At 43.5% G+C, this 17610-nt stretch overlaps 2 long non-coding RNA genes across 2 annotated transcripts in view; both read left to right on the top strand.

The window, feature by feature from the left end:
- The window catches only part of LOC133259912 (uncharacterized), a 349591-nt gene that overhangs the window by 73556 nt on the left and 258425 nt on the right, over positions 1–17610 (top strand). The window lies entirely within an intron of this gene.
- Positions 41–14633, top strand: LOC133259911 (uncharacterized). The gene is made up of 3 exons (XR_009740580.1): positions 41–289; positions 5378–5521; positions 12047–14633. It is a non-coding gene; the product is annotated as an uncharacterized LOC133259911 (long non-coding RNA).

Here is a 17610-nt window from a genome sequence, read left to right on the forward strand (position 1 = left end):
CATTTGATTGTCATAATTACCTAATTAGGTAAGAACTATTATGATTCGCATTACAAATGGTGACATCAGGGCCCAGAGACGCTAAGCAACATAATCAAGCTCACACAGCTGCCTAAGGATCAAGCTGAGGTACAAACCCAGGTGGTTGATGGGAAGAGCACCTTTATTCTGAACCACTGTGATGAGCATTGATGCATCACACACAGAGTGTGTGTGATTAAGGCAGAGTGAGGACAGTTAATCTAGGGTCTCTTGGAAAGGATTCAGGGTGTCTGTGAACCTCTGGGAAGTAAGATCTTTTTTTTTTAATTTAATTTTATTTTTAAACTTTACATAATTGTATTAGTTTTGCCAAATATCAAAATGAATCTGCCACAGGTATACATGTGTTCCCCATCCTGAACCCTCCTCCCTCCTCCCTCCCCATACCATCCCTCTGGGTCGTCCCAGTGCACTAGCCCCAAGCATCCAGTATCGTGCATCGAACCTGGACTGGCATCTCGTTTCATACATGATATTTTACATGTTTCAATGCCATTCTCTGGGAAGTAAGATCTTATGAAAAAGCCCAAATGAACTTTTTGGCCAATAGTCAACAAAAGAGTCCAAAATGCAGTACTTGGATGCAATCTCAAAAATGACAGAATGATCTCTGTTCATTTCCAAGGCAAACCATTCAATATCACGGTAATCCAAGTCTATGCCCTGAACAGTAACACTGAAGAAGCTGAAGTTGAACAGTTCTATGAAGACCTGTAAGACCTTCTAGAACTAACACTCAAAAAAGATGTGCTTTTCATTATAGGGGACTGGAATTCTCCAGTCAAGAAACACCTGGAGTAACAGGCAAATTTGGCCTTGGAATACAGAATGAAGCAAGGCAAAGGCTAATAGAGTTCTGCCAAGAGACTACACTGGTCATAGCAAAGACCCTTTTCCAACAACACAGGAGAAGACTATGCATATGGACATCATCAGATGGTCAACACTGAAATCAGATTAATTATATTCTTTGCAGCTAAAGATGGAGAAGCTCTATACAGTCAGCAAAAACAACCAGGAGCTGACTGTGGCTCGGATCATGAACTCTTTATTGCCAAATTCAGACTGAAATTTAAGAAAGTGGAGAAAACCACTATACCATTCAGGTATGACCTAAATCAAAATCCTTATGACTATACAGTGGAAGTGAGAAATAGATTTAAGGGACTAGATCTGATAGACAGAGTGCCTAATGAACTATGGATGGAGGTATGTGACATTGTACAGGAGACAGGAATCAAGACCATACAAAATAAAAAGAAATGCCAAAAACCAAAATGGCTGTCTGAGGAGGCCTTACAAATAGCTGTGAAAAGAAGGGAAGTGAAAAGCAAAGGAGAAAAGGAAAGGTATACCCATCTGCAGCCATGAAATTAAAAGACGCTTACTCCTTGGAAGGAAAGTTATGACCAACCTAGATAGCATACTCAAAAGCAGAGACATTACTTTGCCAACAAAGGTCCGTCTAGTCAAGGCTATGGTTTTTCCTGTGGTCATGTATGGATGTGAGAGTTGGACTGTGAAGAAGGCTGAGCGTGGAAGAATTGATGTTTTTGAACTGTGGTGTTGGAGAAGACTCTTGAGAGTCCCTTGGACTGCAAGGAGATCCAACCAACCTGATGCTGGGAGGGGTTGGGGGCAAGAGGAGAAGGGGACGACAGAGGATGAGATGGCTGGATGGCATCACTGACTCGATGGACGTGAGTCTGAGTGAACTCTGGGAGTTGGTGATGGACAGGGAGGCCTGGCGTGCTGTGATTCATGGGGTCGGGAAGAGTCGGACATGACTGAGTCACTGAACTGAACCCATTTGAATGCAGAGTTCCAAAGAATAGCAAGAAGAGATAAGAAAGCCTTCCTCAGCGATCAATGCAAAGAAATAGAGGAAGACAATAGAATGGGAAAGACTAGAGATCTCTTCAAGAAAATTAGAGATACCAAGAGAACATTTCATGCAAAGATGGGCTCAATAAAGGACAGAAATGGTATGGACCTAACAGAAGCAAAAGATATTAAGAGGTGGTAAGAATACACAGAAGAACTGTACAAAAAAGATCTTCATGACCCAGATAATCATGATGGTGTGATCACTGACCTAGAGCCAGACATCCTGGAATGTGAAGTCAAGTGGGCCTTAGGAAGCATCACTATGAACAAAGCTAATGGAGGTGATGGAATCCCAGTTGAGCTATTCCAAATCCTGAAAGATGATGCTGTGAAAGTGCTGCACTCAATATGCCAGCAAATTTGGAAAACTCAGCAGTGGCCACAGGACTGGAAAAGGTCAGTTTTCATTCCAATCCCAAAGAAAGGCAATGCCAAAGAATGCTCTAACTACTGCACAATTACACTCATCTCACACGCTAGTAAAGTAATGCTTAAAATTCTCCAAGTCGGGCTTCAGCAATACATGAACCATGAACTTCCAGATGTTCAAGCTGGTTTTAGAAAAGGCAGAGGAACCAGAGATCAAATTGCCAACATCCGCTGGATCATCGAAAGAACAAGAGAGTTCCAGAAAAACATCTATTTCTGCTTTATTGACTACGCCAAAGCCTTTGACTGTGTGGATCACAATAAACTGTGGAAAATTCTGAAAGAGATGGGAATACGAGACCACTTGACCTGCCTCTTGAGAAACCTATATGCAGGTCAGGAAGCAACAGTTCGAACTGGACATGGAACAGCAGACTGGTTCCAAATAGGAAAAGAAGTACATCAAGGCTGTATACTGTCACCCTGCTTATATAACTTCTATGCCGAGTACATCATGAGAAATGCTGGGCTGGAGGAAGCACAAGCTGGAATCAAGATTGCCGGGAGAAATATCAATAACCTCAGATATGCAGATAACACCACCCTTATGGCAGTAAGTGAAGAAGAACTAAAGAGCCTCTTGATGAAAGTGAAAGTGAAGAGTGAAAAAGTTGGCTTAAAGCTCAACATTCAGAAAACAAAGATCATGGCATCTGGTCCCATCACTTCATAGGAAATAGATGGGGAAACAGTGGAAACAATGGCTGACTTTATTTTTGGGGGCTCCAAAATCACTGCAGATGGTGACTGCAGCCATGAAATTAAAAGACGCTTACTCCTTGGAAGGAAAATTATGACCAACCTAGATAGCATAATCAAAAGTAGAGACATTACTTTGCCAACAAAGGTTCATCTAGTCAAGGCTATGGTTTTTCCTGTGGTCATGTATGGACGTGAGAGTTGGACTGTGAAGAAGGCTGAGCACTGAAGAATTGATGCTTTTGAACTGTGGTGTTGGAGAAGACTCTTGAGAGTCCCTTGGACTGCAAGGAGATCCAACCAGTCCATCCTAAAGGAAATCAGTCCTAGGTGTTCATTGTAAGGACTGATGCTGAAGCTGAAACTCCAGTACTTTGGCCACCTGATATGAAAAATTGACTCATTTGAAAAGACCGTGATACTGGGAAAGATTGAGAGTGGGAGAAGAAGACGGCAGAGGATGAGATTGTTGGATGGCATCACCGACTCGATGGACATTGGCTTGGGTAGACTCCAGGAGTTTGTGATGGACAGGGAGGCCTGGCGTGCTGCGGTTCATGGGGTCACAAAATGTCAGACACAACTGAACGAGTGAAGTGAACTGAATATGTATAATATATTCATTCATGAGTGTGCAGTTTTTCTGGGGTAAGGGAATATGGCTCAAATGGTCAAATTCTCTCAAAGAAATTTGTGGCAAGCAATTCATGGGAAATCTGTGAACATCTTGTTCTTGACTTTGTGGGAAGGAAGAAAGTTTGGACTCTGCATAAGGTTGCCTTCCTGGAAAGGTATGATTCTTTGATAATGGACTCAAAAACTCTGACTCAGCCAATGGACTGGTATTGGTTAAACTTAAAATGTCGAGCAGCTTTGGACTTCCAAAGACGGGTTAGCAAAGGGCATTGAGATCTTTAGGTAAGGTGTGACCTCAGGTAATTTAGTTATATGATTAGGGAATGTAATGGCTTCTCGTACAAATTGGTTTCACAGCAGTGGCCTATTTGAAGCTATGTTAGATATGTGTCATAAGATGGAATTTGCCTAGCATTCACCTACATTGTCCTCTGTGATTCTCATTGTCCATGACCATGGCTAATCATGTATCCACACAGTTGTTTATCTGTTTTAATACCTTCAATGTGGTCATCTCCAGCTTTGCTAACTTGGGCATCACATTGACACATCCTTAAATTTTCTAATTGATTATTTGTGGTGTGAAAGTGAAAGTCACTCAGTCGTGTCTGACTCTTTGCAACCCCATGGATTTATACAGTTCATGGAATTCTCCAGGCCAGATTACTGGAGTGAGTAGCCTTTCCCTTCTCCAGGGGATCTTCCCAACCCAAGGATCAAACCCAGGTCTCCCGCACTGCATTCGGATTCTTTACCTGCTGAGCCACCAGGGAAGCCCTACTAGTGTCAGATCAGTTCAGTTTAGTTGCTCAGTTGTGTCCGACTCTTTGCAACCCCATGAATCGAAGCACGCCAGGCCTCCCTGTCCATCACCAACTCCCGGAGTTCACCCAGAATCACGTCCATCGAGTCAGTGATGCCATCCAGCCATCTCATCCTCTGTCGTCCCCTTCTCCTCCTGCCCCCAATCCCTCCCAGCATCAGAGTCTTTTCCAATGAGTCAACTCTTTGCATGAGATGGCCAAAGTACTGGAGTTTCAGCTTTAGCATCATTCCCTCCAAAGAAATCCCAGGGCTGATCTCCTTCAGAATGGACTGGTTGGATCTCCTTGCAGTCCAAGGGACTCTCAAGAGTCTTCTCCAATACCACAGTTCAAAAGCATCAATTCTTCAGCACTCAGCCTTCTTCACAGTCCAACTCTCACATTCATACATGACCACTAGTGTCAAGGAGATTTTAAATGTCCATCTGATAACCTAGAAATATTGATATGCTTTTTTCTTAGTTGCAGTCCTTTGTTGAATCTTGATTTTATTTATTGATGATCTTGGTGGCTTCAAATGCAGATGGTAACATTTCCCTAATCCTTTCTCCTCCTGTTGACCCGCCTTTCCTGAGTGCGTCCGCAGGGACCTTTAGAGCAGTGTTCACAGCAGCGTGGGTGCACTTTGGTTGCATGCTAGTTGTGATAACAGTTCTTGTAGATTTTCAACATTAAGAACGACGATGGCTATTGGTGTTTACTTTGTTAAAGAACTTCTTTCATCCTGCTATTTTGCCAAGTTCCTTGTATTTACAAAACCATGAAGAATTGTTGAATTTTATCCATTTTGCATCTATTAAGGACATCAAATTGCTTTAAAAATTATATTTCTAAGACGACTTTGCATTTCCCTGCTCCAGTGCCTGATGGTCTAGTTTCCCAGTCTAATGCTCAGAGAACCGTCATACTCCAGGGTTCTGAAGTGGGAGATGTTCACTGCCTCCAGCCCTGTGCATCTATTGCTGCATTTCCTGTGCTCTTGGAGATACGCTGGGTGAAATGTAGTAAGTACTCAGAATATCGCCAACATGACCTACTTAGACATAAGGTAGGGGAGAGAGATTATTTATCATTTTCCATAAATATATATGTCTCCAGATGCACCTGTTCACAGGGAGTCTGAACAGCATAGCATTACAACATGTCCTATGAGGTCTCCAGGGTCATAAATCAGCGGAACCAAGCCAGCAGTGTGTCTTTTTCAGTAGCCTATCTTTAGTCCTTCAGCCGGCCTGTGACCAAAAAAGGGAGCACAGAATCATTTTATCTTATAATAAAGTTAGTTTTCCAAATATTCAGGTACCAGCAGTCCTTGCTTTGCATAGTTCTGCTGTGCACTAGCTAAAGCTGAGGCTCCAGTACTTTGGCCACTCTTGCGAAGAGTTGACTCATCGGAAAAGACTCTGATGCTGGGAGGAATTGGGGGCAGGAGGAGCAGGGGACGACAGAGGATGAGGTGGCTGGATGGCATCACTGACTCGATGGACATGAGTCTGAATGAACTCCGGGAGTTGGTGATGGACAGGGAGGCCTGGCGTGCTGCAGTTGATGGGGTTGCAGAGAGTCGGACACGACTGAGTGAACTGAATTGAACTGAATTTCAGTTACTAAGTTTTTGTTAAATAACACCAGTCTCCTCCCACTCCAAAACATAATACAACTTTGAGTCTAATGGTATATTAACTGAGTGCTGCTGCTGCTGCTAAGTCGCTTCAGTCGTGTCCAACTCTGTGCGACCCCGTAGACGGCAGCCCACCAGACTTCCCCATCCCTGGGATTCTCCAGGCAAGAACACTGGAGTGGGTTGCCATTTCCTTCTCCATATTGAGTAGTTGCATACAATACAAACTTCACCACTAGCTCTGCAGCCCACAGACTGCAACACGAGTTGCAAATGTGCACCGCTCCCCAACACCCATCAGGTCCCTTCCCCGTCTGTCTGCGACTTGTCCCCATGCGTCTGTGTTGAGTCCACACACAGACAGCAAAGCGTGTGGTTGTATTGCCTCCTTGTCTCCCAGTGATGCGCTCCCGTGACATGAGCAGCCAAAAAAGGAATTGGTCAACAAGGATAAAAGTGCAGCAAAGGAAGAAAAAGTGATGCTGAAATTCTCAATGAATATAAATGGAATTATTAGAGAACTAGCTGACCATGGGAATGTTGATGTTGCTGCTATTTGAAACTCTAGATGTGCAGCTGGAGGAACATAGTGGATACAAACTTATCAATAAATGAGGAGAATGGTCATGACAAAAAGGATAAAGGTGTGTCAGAGGATGTGATACTGCAAACAGTCACCTTTAGGAACTCTCAGAGGCAGCTCACGACGCTGAAAGTACTCATTACAAAATATCGGAAGCTAATTCAAACTTAGAATTTAGTGTGAACATTCACCAAGGCATGGAAAAGACATTCTCTTTGTATCACGAGTTTCACATGAAGAGAACAGCAATATTCGAACTACCTGGTAAGCTTTCACAAAGAAATAAATACTGAAATTCTCAGTGTTTCTAATGATGAAAATACAGTGTACTAAATAAATTTTGGTTGTACTATTTTTTCATTTCCCTGTGCATTTAGAACCGATGGTAAGACAGTTTTAATGTTTTGATCAATATTTTTAAAGGTCATGGTATGACTGGAATTTTTACCACTGATCATTAGTATCAGTTGGCATAGTTTCAGCTTGCAGAGTCATTTTTATAGTCCTACATTTCTGTGCAAAGTGAGGACTCTGTACCATTTGCTCATTCAAAAAGATTTGGGAAATAGACAAGAGAAAAAAACAAATACATAACCCCACCCCTCAAAGGTACTTGTTGGTCTATCAATGTGTTTTTTCTGATTGACACTGAATCGTATAACTTTATTCTTACTTGTTTTGCGTAGCTGTGATTCTTAAAGAATTTTCTTTCCATTTTTTTAAATAGACTTTGTATTTTTAGGGCTGTTTAAGGTTCATAGCAAAATTTAATGAAGGTAGAAAAAGTTCTCATAAACACTCTGCCCCCGCAAACCCAAAACCTGCCCCACTGTCGATCACCGTTGTGACAGTCCATGAGCTTACACACGTTATCATCACACAAAGCCCATAATTTGCATCAGAGTTCACTCAAGGTGAGGTTCATTCTATGGGTTTTGATAAATGTATGATGATGTGACTCCACCATTGTAGCATCATTACAGAACATTTTCACTGCCCTGAGTGCCGTAGAATTGAAGATTTTGAACTGTGGTGTTGGAGAAGACTCTTGAGAGTCCCTTGGACTGCAAGGAGATCCAACCAGTCCATCCTAAAGGAGATCAGTCCTGGGTGTTCATGGGAAGGACTGATATTGAAGCTGAAACTCCAGTACTTTGGCCACCTGATGCGAAGAGCTGCCTCTTTTGAAAAGACGCTGATGCTGGGAAAGATTGAGGGCGGGTGGGAGGAGAAGGGGATGACAGAGGATGAGATTGTTGGATGGCATCACCGACTCAATGGACATGAGTTTGGGTAAACTCCGGGAGTTGGTGATGGACAGGGAGGCGTGGCGTGCTGCGGTTCATGGGGTTGCAAAGAGTTGGACATGGTTGAGTGACTGAATTGAACTGAATTGAGGAACATTCTTGATTTTCTTCAACTGGCAGGAGGTGGGAGGGAGAGAGTGGGGGAGAGAAGGGTTGGAGCTATTTTCATCTTGTGACTCCTGTGGACAGATCCTGTTTTAAAAGAAAGTTAACACAAGTCAGAAAGCAGTGCTGAGAGATGAAGGGATACCAGATTCTGCTGACATCGTTTGAGTACATTCATCCCACTGTGTCTGAAACCAGCCCTCTATACTTATATACCAGTGGCTTCCCTTTTTTCTCAAGCCAGTTTCTTTTTTTTTTGCAACCCAAAGAAGTTGGCCTGACATAAACTGTAATTAGCTAATGACCAGAACCTCAGCTGTCTGAAGAAGAACTTGTCACTCTTAACAGATGCCGCATGTTTTCTTTCAACTGACACGGTTTGGAGTATCTGTTCATGGCTTTACAGGAATGAGGAATAGGTATTTGTAAGTTTGTGAGTTCAGGTTAAAAAAGTAATTGGAAACTAAGTAAGTACAAAAACATCTTCAATCAAATAAAGATTTTGTAAGCTCAAGTATCGTTCGTTTTTATGATGGACCATGTAAATCTTCATATATAAAAACTTTACTATCATTAGGGTGTGTCACACAAAATAACAAACACACCTTTTTCAATCTGGTTATAAATATGCAGAGTGGAATTTATTTCACCAAAGCATTACATGCTTCCAACTGATACTATATCAATAAAAGCTCTCACTCCAAGATGTCATTAAAGCCACATTTGTTCATTTCTATTTATTATTAGAAAAAAACAAAATGAAAAAAAGTGGATTTGAGTCATATTTCCTGTGACTTCATTTGCTGGCATGTAACACTTGTGAATTTCATTCAATTCATTTAAAATGATTTCTAACATGCAGCCAGAAAGTTAAGGGTGGCAAAGAATTCAAAATGCTCAGCAAGCATCCAAGATTTCTCAGGAGACAGGTTTAGAATCACAACTAAGGTACGTTTTCCTTAAGGAACTGTATCTTAGAAAAATTGTCTCTAATGAAACCGAATTTTTCCTAATAAATTCAGCTCATTTGTGTTTTAAAATCAGTAGACACAAATGACCTTCTTAAAATAAGGTGTTTTTTTTTTTTTTTTTTTTTAAAGAATAGGTCAGATACAGGCCAGGATCTGTGATGCTCACTTCAGATGCCCTCAGAATTCATCATCTTTTCTTATTGACTTTGTAACTATGTGATTACAAAGAGGTCAGCTGGGCTGAAGTGATGAGTACCGATGTCAATCTTCATCCAGAATTTGAAGAAAACCTTTCAGAGGTTGAGGATACCCAGATAATTTTCAGAAGTGGAATTGGGAGAAAAAAAGGAAACCCAATAATACCTAAAACAAAACAAAGTGGAAAAAGGCTTATGTCTTAAAATTCCCCAATTGTCCCTGGGAGTTGAAATGCTACAAAAGCTGTCTTCTTTAAAATGATTCTACCCTTTTGAGAGTAGCATTCTAGGAATCAGTTACCTTAGGAGTTTGCTTCTAGTGTTAGCTAACCTAGAGAGAGGGTTACCAGCCTGGGGGTTAGGGGTGGGTCGTCTCAGTGAATCAGTATAAGTGATGCCACCCCCGCAGCTGACAGTGTTCCCCATGAGCCGCGTGCTCGTGGAGGCCTTTGTGATGGATATGTGGAGCCTCGGCACCCATTTCTTCCTCCTCTTCTGGGAGGTGGGGAAGCTCGGTAGAATGATTCCCAGGGTCCCTAGGCGGTCAGAGTTCCAGGTAGAGTTAGACTCTCTTCACCAGTTGTCCTGGGCAAGATCTGGAAGGTGGGAGTGAGACAGAGCTGCCCCCTGCAACCGTGACGGTTAACAAGCAAGGGCTCACGGTGTGACTGCATGTCCGTCAGATGCCAGGTCCCCGTGTCTGATTATCACCTGGGTTGAGACAACAGCAGAAATGGTCACAGCAGCAAAAACATTACCATGACCTGCAAATTAATAGTCTTCCTTCCAGTTCTTCCAGTGACTTGATAGGCAGCATCTAAGTCCCTTGTATAAGACTTTTATTAGACCCTGTATAAGACCCTCCTTGCATCCATGTTCTTTTCCCAGAAAGGTGCCAACAGTTACCAGTGCATCCCAGTTTGTCCAGGACTGCCCCAGTTTTAACACTGAAAGTTCTGCATTCAGGGAACCTCCTCAGACCCTGGAATATTGGCATGATTGGTTGCCTTAAGATGCAGCCACTCTGGGTGGGACCTTCTATCTACATCAGTCCTGTCTGTGGGCTTAACATGAAATTCTCTTTGATCAATGGGATTACTAGCAAACAGTACCCAAGAAAGATCCCATTTTCTCCTCTGCCTCTGCCTGGAAAATGCCTAGGATATCCTGCTGGAGATTCACACATTTGGCCCAGATGCACCAGCCAACAGCAAGACATGGGGTGAGACCAGCATGACTGGAGAACTGCCCAGTACTGCCCAGCCAAGCCCAGACCTCTGTTTCTGATCTGCAGACCCGTGATTTAAATAAATGCTCTTTGTTTTCAGCTGATGTGTGTGTGCATGTGTGTGTGTTTCAACATTATCATGGTAATAGACAACTGGTACACGCATACATGCTAAGTCGCTTCAGTCGTGTCCGACTCTTTGCAACACTGTGGACTCCAGGATAGCCTGCCAGAATCCTCTGTCCAAGGGATTCTCCAGGCAAAAATACTGGAGTGGGTCGCCATGCCCTCCTCCAGGGGATCTTCCCGACCCAGGGATCGAACCTAAGTCTCTATGTGTCCTGCACTGGCAGGCGGGTTCTCTGCCACTAGCGCCACCTGGGAAGCCCTGACTGGTACGCCTATCACTCAGATTAGCTCAGTTAATGCCTGGAATAACCGGACTGGTTTCTGTTTTCTGCACTGAATCCTGACGCCCAGAACTTTACAAAGATTTGCTCCTTCCATTATCACAACGACCCGATGAAGAGGAATGGTGGCAGTGCCCATTCTGCACGCGCTTCAGGGACGGTAACTAAATCATCCGAGTCCGTTCTTCTGGGAGATGCGGGGCCGGAACGCCAGCCAGGCTTGTGGGAATGCAGAGCTCACCTTCTTAGCTGTTGAACAAACTAAGTTACACCTAGGGGAAAAGAAATAGGAACACATTCTTTCTGCTGGAAAGAATCTAGAAGAAGACAGGTTTGCAAGGTCTCCATTGGATGCAGGCTGTAAAGGAGGTGCAGGTTTCGTGCAGAGGATCAGAAGGTGTAAGGGTGCCTGCATATCCCAGAGCTGAATTCTTTGAGGGTTGTGCAACCTCTTCATCTAATATGATTGCCTTTGGCCCTATCTTCAGATTTACTCGTCTTCCCACGACAGCGTATTAAGCAACCGATCTCAAATAAAGACCCACTCGTCTGAACAAAGGGAACACGCCTCACTCAAGCCCTTCTTTGATTTATAACCAATTCTCTTTTAACATGTGGACCCAACAAACAGGAGATCGCTGACTAGCTTGAACAATGAACTTGTTAGTTAACCGAATTAACAGTGTATTGTTTCACTGCAATGACAGTAATAAAGCAGGAGACGTGAAGTCGATACAGTCACAACTGAATCGTAATGGATGAGATATTTACAGCAAAGCTGTTAAAACATTGAATAAAATATGGGAAGAGCAAAAGCAGATGTGTTTTTATTCTTTCGAGTTGAAGCTTGTAAGGTAAAAAGATAGTTTGAGTAATAATCACAGGTTCTGATTCACAATGCATTAATAAATATTCATATGGTACCAGCCGCTGAAACTTTCCAGATACAGAAATAAAGTGAGAAAGCCTGTTCTTCCTTACGCTTTGCTAAGTTTAGATTTCCAGACACACATGTCAATATCTCCATTAGGTTCTCTTAAAAGTTCTCTTTTATTTTCTACAGCCTTCCAAGTCTTGCTGGCGAAACACTCACCTCTTTTTTTCCAGTGTCACAGTGTTTCCCCCACTCAAACCAGAAGAAAGTAGAAAAGATACGATGGTCTATTAATAAAGAAGAGACCTATAATTTAAGTAGAAGATAGAGGTGGAAGGAAATGAGCGTTCCTCTTCTGAATTAGGCACAGGTAAATGAGCTTTATATCCCACAATCCCAAATGAGTTCGAACAGTAGCATGCTTGATTTCGCAAGATCAAGCAAAATGCGTTTATATGCTTTCCCCCTCTTCTTCTGTTATTATCTTGTCTTTGTTTTCAAAGGAACAGGGGAGTTTTCGAGAGCGCAGGGGAAGGCTGCTCTACCCAGACCTGAAACAACTGGGGAGACATAACTGGGGACGTGAGTGTGTCAGGATGCTGCGTCCGGATTGTTTCCCTGCCTTTCAGAGAAGCAGCTGTTGGGAGGAGGGGGAGGCTTGGCACAGAGCGAGCTCAGATTTTATGAGGGACGGAAGGAGGAAAGGGGGACAGGAGTGCACTGCCGGGGCCTGGACCCCTCCGACGGGCAGCTCAAGCCTCCCCGGGAGAATGCCAGGTCTGGATCCGGGCGGCTCCTTGATGGATGACCAGGAGCACCGCAGCGGGAGCAGGACGGCGCCGAGGTTGCTATGACACCCTTTGTTCCCCACTCGCCGGCGTTTCCTGGCGCGTGTGGACCTCGGCGTGCGTGTAGGACCGCGCGGCTTTGTGCGGCGCCGCTGTGGTCCCTGTTCTGCCGACGCCCGCGTCCTTTTGTCTCCTTTCGCGGCACCACGTCCTCTCCCTGGATCCGCACGGACTCTGCTGTGGGCTCCATTCTCTGCTCAGATTATCTCTGTGAGCTCCAAGTGAGCTTTTGTTGTTGTTTCTAACCAGCCCCTCCTTCCCGGCCCTGCCCTTTTACTATTCTTTTCCCTTTCAATCACTGTTATCCTCGCAGACCTACATTGCGGTTTTCATCTGCTGTATCTTCCCCAAAGATCTGAAGCTGATGTTTTGGGCACTTGTCTGTGGCCCAGAGTTGTAGGGAGTGAGAGGTCAGGGAGGGTGGCTTCTGAGAACAGGACGGGTCAGGGAGGAGAGGCCAAAGCTGGGGCTCAACGGAGGAGGCTCTTCTTGCCAAAGGCCTCCAGCCCCTTCCCAAGAAAAGGGTGTTCCCTGAAGAACTTCCCTTGTGCACAAATTCTGGAGCGGGCCGTCCCCTTGACCCCCGAGAGGCCCAGGCCACTTCCACTGGCGGTTCCCAGTGTTACTTACACCCACAATGAAAACACACCAAAGGAGGGTTGTCAAAACTCTGATATATTTAAGTTGTTGTTGAGTTGCTAAGTCGTGTCTGACTCTGTGACCCCAGGGACTGTAGCCTGCCTGGCTCCTCTGTCCCTGGGATTTCCCAGACAAGAATACTGGAGTGGGTTGCCGTTCTTTCTCCAGAGGATCTTCCCGATTCAGGGATAGAACCTGTGTCTTCTGCATTGGCAGATGGATTTTTTTTTTTTAAACCGCTGAGCCCAGGAGAGTCCATATTTTCAATATTTGCACATGAGCTCAGTTGCTCAGTCATGTCTGACTTTTTGTGACCCCATGGACTATAGTCCATCAGCCTCCTCTGTCCATGGAATTTTCCAGGCAAGAATACTGGAGTGGGTTGCCATTTCCTACTTCTGGGATTTACATTTAAATTAATGTCCTTCATACAAATCTCAGGCTACGTAATTGTGCTATGAGTAAAAAAAAAAAAAAATAGTGAATTTGTTAACCGTATTTATTCTGTATGACATACTGATGGTCTTGCAAACAAGACTCTGTAACAAAACCCAAGAACATGAGGTGATATTGTAGAAAGCATGTGATATTTGAGAGCTAATATCAATTGTTTTATTGGTTAAATCCTGAAGGATTGGTTGGTTCTCTGCTCGTACTCTGATTCTATCCTTGCTCTGTGCACAATTAACAAGGCATTTATTCTCAATGGGGGCAAAAAATAGGAGTTTCATAAGGCATGTTTTCCCTCCGGTAAGTTTAGCAGAGAAATTATTACTATGCAGTCATCTTTTTTGGAAGACTGTTTGGAAGGTGGTTCTTGTCTCTTTTCCCTTCAGATTTTTTCTTTCTTTGAAATTGGACAGCCTAAATGTTAGCTTTACTGGAGCTGAACATACTGTAACGCTTAACCCAGGTGAAAAATGACTGCTTGCCAATGACTTTTACGTCTATATTAAGACTATGCTGGTTATATAGTGCAGTTAAACATAATATGTTCCAATGTAGAGAGGACGGTAGATCTAGGCGTCAGTGACATGCTTTTGAAAATGCAAAGGTTGTGAAAAGTAAGCCAAGTGTGGCTATATAGAAATTTGTGCAAATAAGAAAAATATAGCTGTTACTTTGTTAGTCATTGGTCTGTACTTTGTGCTGGAATTCTTTATTCACTGGCCAATAAAGATTTTCAGCTAAAGGTAGGAGTTTGTTTTTTTCTAGGTAATTGGCAAATGAATAGAGCCAGACTCTAATAAGAAAACAATGCACCTTGAAAATTGAATAAATAAATGATCCCATATTACTGGCATAAAATGTCCTGGAATTTTGTCCCATTTAAAATCTTGAGCACACTACGCTCTTAGGACCTCATTCTTAAGGGAAGGCTCTTTATGAATGAATTTACAGAAAATGAGGCATTTGGCTGAGTTTGTGACTCATTCCAGATTGCACAGCATGTCGTAATTAAGGCTGTGTAGCAGGTTCTAATCCCATGGTCCAGCAATTGGATCATTCTCCCTTAACTTCCTCGAGAATGAATTTCTCATTACAGATAAATGTGTTCAGCACTGTGGGCTGAAATACTGATACTGAGCACATTTTCTAACAGATATTTCAAAAATACAGACGAGTTTACATCCTCCCAAAAGCAGTGCAAGGGATATTCACAGCAGGTGGAAGAAAGGCCTTTCTAGCCGGCAGAAGGGACGCAGAGGTTCTGCTAGACCAGGTTTTCTTGGCTAAGCTTGTCTATGTAGCTCTGGTTAACACGCATACATCTACCACTCAAAACTGGGCCCATGACTCTGACAATGAACCTGCCAGCCTGACCAATCAGATCCAAGTCTACCATGTTGCCAGGGCAACTAATACACAGTCACAAAATCAGAATGATCACAGTGGGGAAAAACATACAAAATGCAGTATTTCTGTGCTTTGAGACAGAAAGAGGGGGAAAAAAAAATCGCCAAACCTAGGTTGACTGTAGGTAGCAGGAACTGGTACCTGCTTCTTAAGTGTGCTTCATTGTTTCAGGGCCATTTGCAAAATACATATGTTTACATGTATGTGTGTATTCAGATTCATAAGAAAATACACACATCACGTCCGGAACAGTGTAGTGAATTTCGTGTGGGAGAACAACTGGCAAATGGTGGTTTGAGATGGAAAGATGCGAAGCACAGGGACACACTTAGCTTTCTGAGCATCTCCTGGTTCCGCAGGGTGATTCTGGGCTCACTGCAGCGGATGGTCCCTTTTTTCAGCATTTAGACAATGCTGCTTGCTAAGGTGTTAAAAGTGATAAAAAACCTGCCTACCAATGCAGGAGCTGTGGGTTCAATCCCTGGGTTAGGAAGATCCTCTGGAGAAGGAAATGGCAACCCGCTCCAGTATTCTTGCCTGGAAAATCCTATGGATAGAGGAGCCTGGTGGGCTACAGTCCTTGGGGTCACAAAAGAGTTGGATACAACTGATCAAATGAACAACAACCACAATTTAATCTATAATCCACCTCATGACTACTGCCTTGAGTTCGCTTCTGTCAACTCTTTCTTTCCATGGCTGACTTCTTCCCATCTTTTGGGGATCAGCTCAAAAGCCACTTTCTCAGGATCCTTCCCTGACCATTCCCTCTCAACAAAGAACCACCCAACTCCCTGACATCACTGGGCTTTATTTCTTTCATTGACCTTATCAACCACCTGAAATATAGTCTCCCTCCCTCCCTCCCTCTCTGTGGGAAGATAAACTTCTAGGGGAAGATATCCTAGAGTGTAGATTGGTATTCAAAATAAAATATGTGCTTTATAACTCTTCATTGAATTAAAAATCCCAATCAGAAAATTTGGGAAACATGGGATGCTTAGATGAAAAGACTAAGGACTGAGACAGTCTGGATGGATAGTGTGTGTGCTCAGTCATGTCAGACTCTGCGACGCTTTGGACTGCAGCCTGCCAGACTCCGCTGTCCATGGGATTCTCCAGGCAAGAACAGTGGAGTGGGTTGCCATTTCCTCCTCCAGGGGATCCTCCCTACCCAGGGATCAAACCCACGTCTCTTGCATCTCTTGCGTCGGCAGGTGGATTATTTACCACTGGCGCCACCTGGGAAGCCCGTAAGGGGTAGTGTATTTCCTGTTGATGACAAGTGTTTAACTGGTCGTTAAATAAACAAATTTATTGAACATCTATTATGTGTCAGGCCCTGTTCTGTAGCAGCAACTAAAACAGGCAAAAATCCTGTCCTTATGGGACTTGCAGCTTAGTGAGAGAAGAACCTCCGTGTGACCAGCAGCCACCGTGTGCTGAGTGCTTACTATCTGCTGGAAACCGTGTAGAACACCTGTGATGTCAGTTATAAGAGTCATAGGCGGCGAGTACTACTGTTCATTTTACTTCTTCTTGGTGAGGACCAGTTGCAGAGCAGTTAAATACATCACCCAAGTAAACTTGGCCATGAGCAGGAGAGCAGAGACTCCTCTCAGGTGGTGGACTCCATCCCCACCTCAGAGAAAATATAATCTCATTTAATTGTGGCCGGAAGTCTATGCAGTTGACGCTGTAATCAGCTGTCTTTTCCTGATGAGGAAATGAAGTTGTTTTGCTGTTTAGTCATTCAGTCATGTCTGACTGTTTGCGACCCCATGGACTGTAGCCCTCCAGTCTCCTCTGTCTATGGGATTTCCCAGGCAAGAATACTGGAGTGGGTTGTCATTTTTCCCCAAGGGATCTTCTCAACCCAGGGATCGAACCTGTGTCTCTTGCATTGGCAGGTGGATTCTTTACCACTAAGCCCCTCCCCCTCTCATATACAGATCATATATTTGCACTGAAATACTAACATCTTATGTCCACTGTAAAGCATAAATAAAAGTAAGTTAGAAGTTTAAATGAGCAACATTAAACTGAAATAAACAGCTTGTAATCTAATTATTTTATTAATTAATAGTAAAAGAAATCTCTGCTCTCACTAAACAAATTAGTGTTAAATGTGATCTGCAAGCAAAATTTTACATGTTTCTTGACTTGTGATGGCTTCATGTTATTATTTTAAAGCTGAGACCTCACATGTTCTTGGGATGAGGCCCATTATTCCAGTTTCTTTGTGCTGAGCATCCAGTCATCCCCAAATTTAGTCATTTCAACCAATACTTTTATTTTGCTCACATTTTCTGGGTCAGAATTAGGAAAGGGTTCAGCTGGGGGCTCTTCCTGTGGAGTCCCTCACTGGTGGAGTCCAGTGGGGCTTCCCTGGCAGCTCAGATGGTAAAAAACCCACCTGCAATGCTGGAGACATGGTTTGATCCCTGGGTTGG

This window comes from Bos javanicus, chromosome 13 (assembly GCF_032452875.1).
Source record: "Bos javanicus breed banteng chromosome 13, ARS-OSU_banteng_1.0, whole genome shotgun sequence".
NCBI classification, from domain to species: Eukaryota; Metazoa; Chordata; class Mammalia; order Artiodactyla; family Bovidae; genus Bos; species Bos javanicus.